We start from the raw sequence: 12,834 nt of genomic DNA on the forward strand, positions 1-12,834 counted from the left end.
CCACATCGTATACTTGGTGTTTAATCGCATTCTTCTCGCTCTAACTTTTGGCGTCTTCAGCTACATGTATTTCCGGAAGTGACGTCTGCAGTTACGAAGGTCAGAGGGTATGTTACTACAGTATATGGAAAGCCAGGCTTCAATAACAATCAGAGTTTCCCGAATGCATCACATCAGGTGTACTTTAAATGGTTTCCGACATGTGGGGGATTATAACAATTTAGGGTTGGCAGATTTGACAGGCCTTTCCTCCCTCGATTGCTATAGATCCACAGCTGACAGTATCAGGGTCGTACTGGGTTGGACCCGGACACTGGGTGACGAACATGTTGCCCTTGTTGTCACAATGGATGAATTTAGTGCTGTCAGAGGGGTGGGCGTAGTCACAGGTGTCGCCAGGGGAACAGGGGTTGGTGACATTGTTGAAGCTGTCTGTAATATGAAACACTTGCATATACATCTCAGTGACGTATTTCCTTGAAACAACACGATCACAACTAAAAGGTTTGGAGACAATAAACCTGGGGTGCGTTGCAAAGCGCCAATCGCTTGCAAGCGATGTACAGCGATTCGCCTTACAACAGTGCGCTAACTTTCAGCCGCTTGCAAGCGAAACAATCGCTGGCTGAGGTCGCTTCGTTCTCAAACCAAAATGGCGGCTTACTTTGACAGCGGAACAAGAAATTCTTGAGTGGATCAACGAGGAAATCAGCAAAGGCAGTGAAGACCCCATCATCCTCAGCCTGCTCTACATCTTCAAAGTAGTCATAAATTCCATCAGCTCGTCATCGAGCCTCTTCTATTACGTTCTTCATTACGTCAAGGCAACCAAGCGCTAGTTGCGCCGCCATTTTGGAAGAGTGGGCAAGCGCTTCGAACTGTTGCAGACACCAGGGGCGCGTTGCAAGCCACGAATCGCTCAGAGAAAGCAAATTAATCGCTCATCCTGATGTCTGCAACAGTTCGAAGCGCTTGCCCACTCTTCCAAAATGGCGGCGCAACTAGCGCTTGGTTGCCTTGACGTAATGAAGAACGTAATAGAAGAGGCTCGATGACGAGCTGATGGAATTTATGACTACTTTGAAGATGTAGAGCAGGCTGAGGAGGATGTGGTCTTCGCTGCCTTTGCTGATTTCCTCGTTGATCCACTCAAGAATTTCTTGTTCCGCTGTCAAAGTAAGCCGCCATTTTGGTTTGAGAACGAAGCGACCTCAGCCAGCGATTGTTTCGCTTGCAAGCGGCTGAAAGTTAGCGGACTGTTGTAAGGCGAATCGCTGTACATCGCTTGCAAGCGATTGGCGCTTTGCAACGCACCCCAGGATGAGCGATTAATTTGCTTTCTCTGAGCGATTCGTGGCTTGCAACGCGCCCAAGCCTGGCCATTAAATATGTTTACTTCTCTCTGGAAATATGGCCATTAAGTTAAGGAGTCATTATGAATCATACATGGAGAGACAAGAACGTTCATTTTTAGTATTGTGTTCAGATTATAATAAGAACTGAAGCTGAGAGGGTTTGGGTGATCCCTGCACAGTTTGGCTGGTTAGGCTCATCATCAGCTCAGGGTCCTTGGCCCCTCTACACGCAGCCCGGGCAGCGAATGGGACTTCTCATAGGAAGCGCTGCCTCGGATAATGTGAAGACTCCCCAACTCTGCAGCCTTCTGCATTACCCAGTTTGTCAGACGGGCTTTATTACTGGTAGCAAACCCGGGTACTTTCCCAATGTCAGACAACAAATTGGGAGGTACCAAACCTAAGGCACCGAGAACAATGGGGAGTCGGACAACTTGGTACTTGGGATGCAAGCATGACATTTCGAAACCACAAGTATGGCGAAGATGGTAACAAAATGATCGATCACTCCATCATGCCGCTTAAGATACTGTGTTTGTGCCCAAACTGTGCATCCATTGAAAATGTGTTGTACAGTCATTATGTTCATTACATAATCTACATTTCATATTTACCTCTTTGTTTTATTGTTATTATTTATATCATAATGTGTGTGTGACCTACTTGTCCGAGGTTGATTAATGTCTATGCTGTAACTGGCGTTGATACAAGAAGCCGTGGCGGTCGGGTAGTCTATAGTTGTTAAAGCGTTCGCTCGTCACGCCGAAGACCGACATGGGTACAATGTGTGAAGCCCATTTCTGGTGTCCCCCGCCGTGATATTGCTGGAATATTGCTAAAAGCGGCGTAAAACCATACTCACTCACTCACTGATACAAGAAGCCACCTGCTGGATGGTCAGACGTGTTCCAATCACAGTAATATAGAGTGGTCTCCCTTTCATGGTTTCGTTAAAGTGCATGATACCCGGCCTCCCATCAGTAACACTGTGTCTGACGTCATAGAACGGGTCCAGGACGGGGGGTGTTGTACGAGGAGTACATTTCTAGGGTACCACACACCACCTTCACAATCTGTGAACACGTTCAAATTAGGTTAGCAGTGATGTTGATGTTTCAAAATTCAAAAGTCTTTGAAATGCATTCAGAAGTGATACACATAAGGAAGAGAATATATGGACGTCAACTTTTTTACGAGGAGCACAGAGTCTAAAACGTTCATTTCAACAACGTTGAAAAGTATCAGCACCAAGCCACACCTCTAATCGGACTGTCACATTGTGCAGTGAAACAAGAGGAATCAGCACTGAGACTGCAATCAGTATCTGGGTACCGTTTCACAAAGCAGTCGTAAATTTACACGCTCGTAGATTTTACGCCATATGATTCTTTGGTACTCTTCTGAGTGGAAGGCATTGTGGGAAATACAAAATCACCCATGGTTGCACATAATGCGTCTGTTGTTGCGTGGATTGCTCTGCAGACGGAGGATTTACTCACACCGTGGATATCGGCAATCTCACTGTAAAACCCACCCTTGGAGAAGTATCTCAGAGCAATTAAAACATTAAGGTAAGGTGGTATTGCATGGGAACGCTGGGTTTGATGTTCAAGTCTGTCACTCACGTTACCAATGATAGAAAATATCATGTGTCGTGATAGGCGGTACCTCTCGATGATGTCATGATCATCCAAATCGTCGAAGGGGTTCGACCTGTCGCGGAAAACACGTTCTCGCTTACATACTTTTTTGGCAATGTCGACTGTGGTTGGATTGATCGCCATCTTTATCGCTTGCGTAAATATTTACACCACCCCAAGACCACACGTAGAGTTTACGCCAATTTTACACGGACGTAATATTACACTAGCTTTGTGAAACGCCCCTAGTTCAGTATTTCCGAGTTACGCCAGTTTTACACGCACGTAAGACTTACGACTGCTTTGTGAAACGGTACCCTGGAGTATTCCCCCCTCACACGGATGACATTCGAGAGGGGCCTGCTGCTGCTCAGACGTCTCGTGTTCAATACAGGGATCCTCTGGCAGTCCTGGCGCAGTGTCCATTCCTTCAGGTCTTCAACCGTGAGGCCTCCAGCTCTCACTTGGCGGCCTACGTACTCCCAGAGGGGTTCATTTGAGGGTTTGTCATTAGTTTTCGGGGGGGGGGGGGATTGCGGGTTCGAATCCCGGTTCGCCCCGATTATGTTTCTAGGTTTGTCAGCACCATACCCGTGCTCGTGGGTTTCACCGAAGTGGTAAACGTCTTAGACCTGCATCGCTTCGGGCTTCCCTCCCACATTAAGCTGACACGCCGCGATATAACTGGATTACTGTTAAAAGTGGCGTTAAACCCAACTCACTCACTCACTCACTCATTAGTTTTGGGGAATTGGATTTTGAATCAGGTGATACTTGATTAATCTTCATATGTATATAATATCCACCTCTACATACCACTGCTTTGTTTTCGTCGAGGCGGTAAGGTTACACTCATTGGTGACAAATGTTTCTTCCACTGTGCCGTCTCTGGCAGCGGTTTTTTATAGGATGTCCCTCCTCAACAGCAGTTGAAGCTGTAGCCCAAAGTTTTATCATTGCACAAGGTATGTCCCTAACGTAAAACCAAAATCCATAATCCTAAGGAATATCTACTAAAGGCAGAGTCCATTATACGATTTCGACTGTATCAAGAGCATGTGTTTATTAACAACTATCAAACAGCGATAGTACTAGGTGTCGTTTTGCTGCTTATACAGTACCTGCAAGTCTAAAGCGACCTACCTCTACACGAACTGTCTTTCACTTGGTAGAGCAGACTGTCGATCTCCTTAAATGAGTTGAGCATAATCACGTGGGTACAGGAAGGACGAGTAGCCACGCCCCTCAGCTCAGTCTCGTCAGCGTTTCCTATACCGACCGATATCATCGTGATGCCTGCCGCTTTAGCCTTCGTAGCAGCGCTGATGGTCGCTGGTTTGTCATTGGACTTGCCGTCGGTCAAAAGGATTGCTACACGCTTGGCATTAGCCCGGGCACCTGCTGCTGAGCTCAGCAGGACGTTAAAGGTGTGGAGAATAGCAGCAGATGTGTTTGTGCCACCGTTACTCTTACTGATTCTGCCGATAGCTTTCAACAAGCTGCTTTTGGTTGTGTGGTCCTGGAACTTGATGTCATCACGAACCTTGGAAGTATATTCTACGACTGCGATGTGGACTGCATCTTTTGATATGTCCAGTTTAGTGACTACGGCTTTAACGAATTTAATCATACGTTGAAAGTCACGTCGTGAGACGCTTCCCGAACCATCAAGAATGAACGTCAGGTCAAGTTGTGTCCTGCAATCTAGAATGTACATGTTAAGATGAATACATATAGACAGATGGATGGATGGATGGATGGATAGGTGCATGGATGGATTGAGTTGGGTTTAATGACGCATTTAACAGTATTTCAGTTATATGAAGTTGTTTCAGCTTAGTGTGGGAGGAAAGCCCAGAAGCACGGGCATTGTACTGACGGACATAAAAACATATTTCTCTCTCACACACACACACACACACACACGCATACACGCATACACACGCACACACGCACGCACACACACACAAACACACACAACCACACACACATACATACCAATTCCTTTCATTGCTCTAGCTTTAGTAATGAATCCAGATTGGCTGCCACCAGGTCTCAGCTTTGAGGCCCAGAACGAGGCTTGACTGGCGACGTCACCAGGAGGACTGTTGCTCTGGTTCTCCTTTATGTAGAGGGCAGCTGCCAGGCCGGAATATAGAGGCTTTCTCAGGTCAGCCCAGGATGTACTGCGCCAGTCGATGTTGAAGGCTGACTGGATAATACTCTATCAGCTGTGATGGATGATGGACAAGCTTTTGTCATCAGGAAGTTTGATTTATCGACCTGTAAATATACAAAATGAAAGATGTAATAAATATAGTAATAGTGGTAAATAGTGAACTCAGATGTCCAAATCACAGAACAATTACACAGATCAGTAGGCATTCTGTGAGATAGTCTGATGCCACGTTGACAGCGTTTCGCAAATACACAACATATGATCAAGGGTTAATGGTCATAGACTGATAAGTTCTTCTTAAACACTCGTTTTACTTCTGTGCGAGAATGGCATGTCCTTCTATTAAGGATTATTTAGAAGCTCTGTCTATTTAATTCAATTAAATGAAAAACTCCTATCTGAAACCTTAGCTCTATGCCCAGCATGAAGTTATTCTGTGATGGTGAATACTACTTAACACCAAGGTCAGCAGTATTCTAGCTGCATATTATCGAGTCTGGACCAAAGAAACCAAAGGTGTCGGGTCGGCTGTCGGGTCACGATGACATGCAATAAACCAAGTCACCTGGTTTCACGGACTGATCCATTTCAGTTTTTCTTGCAACAATAGGGTGCTGGGGATCAGTTCTGCCCGGTACAAAGTGCACGTTCTGCTTTTCTGTTTCATCGGGACATGAAATGTCAGTTATAAAATCTATGTTGGAAGGCAGCTACTGAGTGCATGCATGTATTTGTGTTCACATGGCAATGATGGGTTGTCCTGCCTGCCAGATTCCTCCGTCATACCCAGACCTGTAGGTTTTAGAGTCTTTGCCATCGTTAGTCTCCACGTACGACAGACGTCGCAGGAACAGTCGGTCGTCACCGAGGATGCACTTGGACCTGATCCTGTCTATGACGGCGTTGACAACATAGCTTCCGGAAACTCCGGGATTCAACGTCAAGTCCGCTCCGCCTGCAGTTCCGAGTGCGCCAGGCAGGAACAGTGCCAAAACCAGATATATCTTGTTTACCATTCTGTGAATTGTATTATATGCTAGGTGTTTACATCCTGATGGACTACGCTTGATCTTGTTTTGATAATAATGACAATAATAATGTGTGTACTTCTATTGCGCTAGCCTCCATACACTCGGTGCATGCTCACAGTGCCCACATTATTAAGTGTCCTCAATTTTCATTCTCAGCTCCCTAGGGAGTATACAACACAGGCTGCCTTGTGAGGCGTTTGGTGATAACCGTGACATTACTATCCTCTCCTACCCAGTTTTACTGCTGGGTGAACAGTGGCATATATTGACCAAAGTCGCAGTTAACAAAGATACTTATTGCCTTGCTTTGTCATGCTACTACTATATAATAAATACACCCCAAAGCCAAAGTAGACATGAGGTCAATGACATGCTAGTGGTTAATATATGACACTTTATTATGGACAACAACTTCGTTATTGTTTATAACTACATACGTTTCCCTTCGCTCTGATTGGCTAACTGTGTCATTTTAAACAATGAAGATGACACGCGTCACGCAAGATTTTCTCTGACGTCGTTTTAGAAATATACTCACTGAGTTAATGTCTTCCTTGAGATTTAGCCACACCCCACAATTTCCCAAAATTTCCCTGAGTTTTAAACAAAATACTTTTTTTCTACGGTTGCCTAAGAAACCAGACAATGGATGATGTAAAGAACAATCGCTGCGATGTGCCAACTTGTGTCGTCCTACAGTTGCCTTTCTGTAAGTGAGGTAATTCTAGACGAGATCGCATGGTAATTCCAGGACAGCACACGTAATAATAGCATCTTCAGTTACGTAATGTCAATGTCGCTGTATTGATCAATACAGCCGGCTCTATATTAACAGTATCGCTGGCTCTTTATGTCGCGATGTAGTACCGCAGTGTCCTACTGTCGTTCATGTCGACCTCATTTCTTCCGTACGTTTTTATGCAAATGGTGTGAGTGGCGGGTGTTACCGGCAGGGCAGGACATGCTTACCCTTTTCACGGACACCCGTCGCCATAACAGTGATCCGTTCATAGGAAATATTTTTCACCACAATCTTGCCTTTTCCACGGGGTACTGGTGTTTATCTGGCGTTCTCTATAACCCTCTCGTCATACTGTTGTACTGTCATCTTTCACAATCGCACCCTCTCGTCATACAGTTGTACTATCATCTTTTACAATCGCTCCCTCTCATCATACTGTTGTACTGTCATCTTTTACAATCGCACCCTCTCGTCATAGTGTTGTACTGTCATCTTTTACAATCGCACCCTCTCGTCATACTGTTGTACTGTCATCTTTTACAATCGCACCCTCTCGTCATACTGTTGTACTGTCACAGTCTACAATCACACCCTCACATCACACTGTTGTACTGTCACAGTCTACAATCACACCCTCACATCACACTGTTGTACTGTCACAGTCTACAATCGCGCCCTCACATCACACTGTTGTATTGTCATAGTCTACAATCGCGCCCTCACATCACACTCTTGTACTGTCATAGTCTACAATCGCACCCTCACATCACACTGTTGTATTGTCATAGTCTACAATCGCACCCTCACATCACACTGTTGTACTGTCATAGTCTACAATCGAACCCTCACATCACACTGTTGTATTGTCATAGTCTACAATCGCACCCTCACATCACACTGTTGTACTGTCATAGTCTACAATCGCACCATCACATCACACTGTTGTACTGCCATAGTCTACAATCGCACCCTCACATCACACTGTTGTACTGTCATAGTCTACAATCGCACCATCACATCACACTGTTGTACTGTCATAGTCTACAATCGCACCATCACATCACACTGTTGTACTGTCATAGTCTACAATCGCACCATCACATCACACTGTTGTATTGTCATAGTCTACAATCGCGCCCTCACATCACACTGTTGTACTGTCATAGTCTACAATCACGCCCTCACATCACAATGTTGTATTGTCATAGTCTACAATCACGCCCTCACATCACAATGTTGTATTGTCATAGTCTACAATCGCGCCCTCACATCACAATGTTGTACTGTCATAGTCTACAATCGCACCCTCACATCACACTCTTGTTCTGTCATAGTCTACAATCGCACCCTCACATCACACTGTTGTATTGTCATAGTCTACAATCACGCCCTCACATCACACTGTTGTACTGTCACAGTCTACAATCGCACCCTCACATCACACTGTTGTATTGTCATAGTCTACAATCACGCCCTCACATCACACTGTTGTATTGTCATAGTCTACAATCTCGCCCTCACATCACACTGTTGTATTGTCATAGTCTACAATCGCACCCTCACATCACACTGTTGTATTGTCATAGTCTACAATCACGCCCTCACATCACACTGTTGTACTGTCATAGTCTACAATCGCGCCCTCACATCATACTGTTGTGCTGACATAGTCTACAATCACGCCCCCACATCACACTGTTGTGCTGTCATAGTGTACACTCGCGCCCTCACATCACACTGTTGTGCTGTCATAGTCTACAATCGCGCCCTCACATCACACTGTTGTACTGTCACAGTCTACAATCACACCCTCACATCACACTGTTGTACTGTCATAGTCTACAATCGCACCATCACATCACACTGTTGTATTGTCATAGTCTACAATCGCGCCCTCACATCACACTGTTGTACTCTCATAGTCTACAATCGAGCCCTCACATCACACTGTTGTACTGTCATAGTCTACAATCGGGCCCTCACTTCATACTCTTGTACTGTCATAGTCTACAATCGCACCCTCACATCACACTGTTGTACTGTCATAGTCTACAATCGCGCCCTCACATCATACTCTTGTACTGTCATAGTCTACAATCGCGCCCTCACATCACACTGTTGTACTGTCTTAGTCTACAATCGAGCCCTCACATCACACTGTTGTACTGTCTTAGTCTACAATCGCGCCCTCACATCACACTCTTGTTCTGTCATAGTCTACAATCGCGCCCTCACATCACACTCTTGTTCTGTCATAGTCTACAATCGCGCCTCACATCACACTGTTGTACTGTCATAGTCTACAATCGAGCCCTCACATCACACTGTTGTACTGTCATAGTCTACAATCGGGCCCTCACTTCATACTCTTGTACTGTCATAGTCTACAATCGCGCCCTCACATCACACTGTTGTACTGTCATAGTCTACAATCGCGCCCTCACATCACACTGTTGTACTGTCATAGTCTACAATCGCACCCTCACATCACACTGTTGTACTGTCATAGTCTACAATCGCGCCCTCACATCACACTCTTGTACTGTCATAGTCTACAATCGCGCCCTCACATCACACTCTTGTACTGTCATAGTCTACAATCGCACCCTCACATCACACTGTTGTACTGTCATAGTCTACAATCGCGCCCCCACATCACACTGTTGTTCTGTCATAGTCTACAATCGCGCCCTCACATCACACTGTTGTACTGTCATAGTCTACAATCGCGCCCTCACATCACACTGTTGTACTGTCATAGTCTACAATCGCGCCCTCACATCACACTCTTGTACTGTCATAGTCTACAATCGCGCCCTCACATCACACTGTTGTACTGTCATAGTCTACAATCGCGCCCACACATCACACTCTTGTACTGTCATAGTCTACAATCGCACCCTCACATCACACTGTTGTACTGTCATAGTCTACAATTGCGCCTCACATCACACTCTTGTACTGTCATAGTCTACAATCACGCCCTCACATCACACTGTTGTATTGTCATAGTCTACAATCACGCCGTCACATCACACTGTTGTACTGTCATAGTCTACAATCACGCCCTCACATCACACTGTTGTACTGTCATAGTCTACAATCACGCCCTCACATCACACTCTTGTACTGTCATAGTCTACAATTGCGCCTCACATCACACTTTTGTACTGTCATAGTCTACAATCGCGCCCTCACATCACACTCCTGTACTGTCATAGTCTACAATCACGCCCTCACATCACACTGTTGTACTGTCATAGTCTACAATCGCGCCCTCACATCACACTGTTGTACTGTCATAGTCTACAATCGCGCCCTCACATCACACTGTTGTACTGTCATAGTCTACAATCATGCCCTCACATCACACTGTTGTACTGTCATAGTCTACAATCGCGCCCTCACATCACACTCTTGTACTGTCATAGTCTACAATCGTGCCCTCACATCACACTGTTGTATTGTCATAGTCTACAATCACGCCCTCACATCACACTCTTGTACTGTCATAGTCTACAATCGCGCCTCACATCACACTGTTGTACTGTCATAGTCTACAATCGCACCCTCACATCACACTGTTGTACTGTCATAGTCTACAATCGCACCATCACATCACACTCTTGCTTTCATAACGTGAGGTACATAGATATTCATGCATTCAAAACTATATTTTCTCGTGATGCCACGTAAACAGTAATATAAGGAACACTCTGTGTTTAGGTGTTGAGACGTTAATTCATCTAATCACACTTTTAATATTACATCCAATATTTGTTTAGAATTATCAAGCCCCATACTGACTTTCATTGACCAATTTAACCGTTCTAACCGACCACCCGGATTATAAGTGACACAGCTAACCGACGCGCCATCTGAACAGCGGCAGACGGACGTGTGCACGCATTCGCTGAAGCGGACATAAAATATCCTTCAAATCAGTCAGTATGGATGAACAACTTCTTAATGCCTCTCAAAGAAGTTATCCTTCAAAACGTTTGGAAATGAAAATCACCGGCCAAACACCAAGACAACTTAAAATTTTACGTACTGTTGTAATTTATTTTAAAATATTCATATGCCCAATAATCATAAAACACTACTCCACGCTAAACTGCTTTATCATTGATAGGGGATATGGTTTGTATTTCCTGTCATATCTCGAAATCACAGAAATCTATACAGAATAAACACGAAATTAAGTTCTGATTTGTTTGACACCTTGGAGGAAAATGGTGATTATTTTAAATACCTTAAACAACTTATTTTCTGAAAGAAACTTGGAGGTTGGAGTGCCTTTGTTCCTAGTAGCTGGCTGGCTGGTCGATGGTTGGATTAAGCGAGATAACTAAACACTGACTAAATGGGGATAATATGTCAAAATTTCCAAAAATAGGATTTTGTTACCACTTACGAAATATTGTCCATTGCTATCTTAATGTTTAAAGATAGAGTGCAACTTTGATGATTCACAAAGTCTTTGCGATTTTAAGGCCGCTTCTGAACTATGGCCATCTAAAGAACTATATCTTCATATCAGTTTTATTTATTTGTTTATTAACCGCCTCCGTGGCCTAGTGGTAGAACGTATGCCCGATAAGCGGAAGTTCCGGGACTCGATCCCCGTCTGCGTCATAACAAAATACGTTAAAAGATGATACTTGTTGTTAACCTGTCTGCTCGGCATTAAGGGTCTAAAACAAGGACTGGTCGGCTCGGAGTCATTATACTGCTGTGTCTGAGTTGGTTATTCATGTTAAACTGCGGCATGGTATCTCGGTGGGCTAGCACTATAAAATTGGCATCAGTCTGGACTAGTACAAGCAGCCACACAAACACATGCACGTGCATTACGTCGCTATATAAGTGCAATAATCTTGGACGCGACCTTAAACCCCATTTCATCCCACCTCACCGTGTCTATTACCACACACTAACAGGAGCAGTGCTGACACTTGTTATGCACAGTGTCCGAGTGGCTGGTGCGAGCGGTAGAGCAGGTCATGCTGACCTTTTCGCAAACACCTGGTGTCATCACAGATTTCCGTGGTTCATTCATATAAGTGTCACCACTATTTGGACTATAACGCCTAGTCCTGCACCATGACCGTGGAATATATTTATTTTATGAAAAAATAATAATCTAGAAATGCATACAAAAGCAAGTCTAGCCAGCTGAAGCTAGCTCTATTCCACAATCAGCATGGGGAATTTTTTTATTTTTAGAGTCAAGAAGGATATTGTGTAATATAAGATTTCAGAGACTAAATGTTAGTCTATATAACGCCCTATGGAAGCTGTTTCGGTAACCGAGACTTATTATTCGCTGGCGTTGACGTTCTGAAGTTAAATATGGTCAACAATGCTGTCATAACAGACGGCTGCCTGATACGGCTGACCCTTGGAGCCACTTGGCCTACACAGGTCGGGGATTTTTAACGAGATTGGATAATGTCATTGTGCATGCTCTGCAGAGTAAAACAAATACGTCGACAACAACCCTCCATCTCCCAGCACTATGTTCGTGGGTTTCATCAAAGTGGCAAACGTCCGAAACCTGCATCACCTCTGGCTTTCCTCCCACATTAAGCTGACACGCCGTGATATACACCTGGAATACTGTTCAAAACAGCGTTAAACCACACTCACTCACTCCTCCCACATCAAGCTGACACGCCGTGATATATAACTGGAATACTGTTCAAAGCAGCTTTAAACCACATCCACTCACTCCTCACACATCAAGCTGACACGCCGTGATATATAACTGGCATAATGTTCAAAGCAGCGTTAAACCACACTCACTCCTCCCACATCAAGCTGACACGCCGTGATATATAACTTGAATACTGTTCAAAGCAGCTTTAAGCCACACTCACTCACT

The 12,834-nt window shown here is 44.6% G+C and overlaps 1 pseudogene; it reads right to left on the bottom strand.

The window, feature by feature from the left end:
• Window positions 1-220: 220 nt before the first annotated feature.
• Window positions 221-6,190, bottom strand: LOC139477123 (uncharacterized; annotated as a pseudogene).
• Window positions 6,191-12,834: the final 6,644 nt, after the last annotated feature.

This window comes from Haliotis cracherodii, unplaced genomic scaffold (assembly GCF_022045235.1).
Source record: "Haliotis cracherodii isolate W230 unplaced genomic scaffold, xgHalCrac1.p SCAF_31, whole genome shotgun sequence".
In the NCBI taxonomy this organism is placed as follows: Eukaryota; Metazoa; Mollusca; class Gastropoda; order Lepetellida; family Haliotidae; genus Haliotis; species Haliotis cracherodii.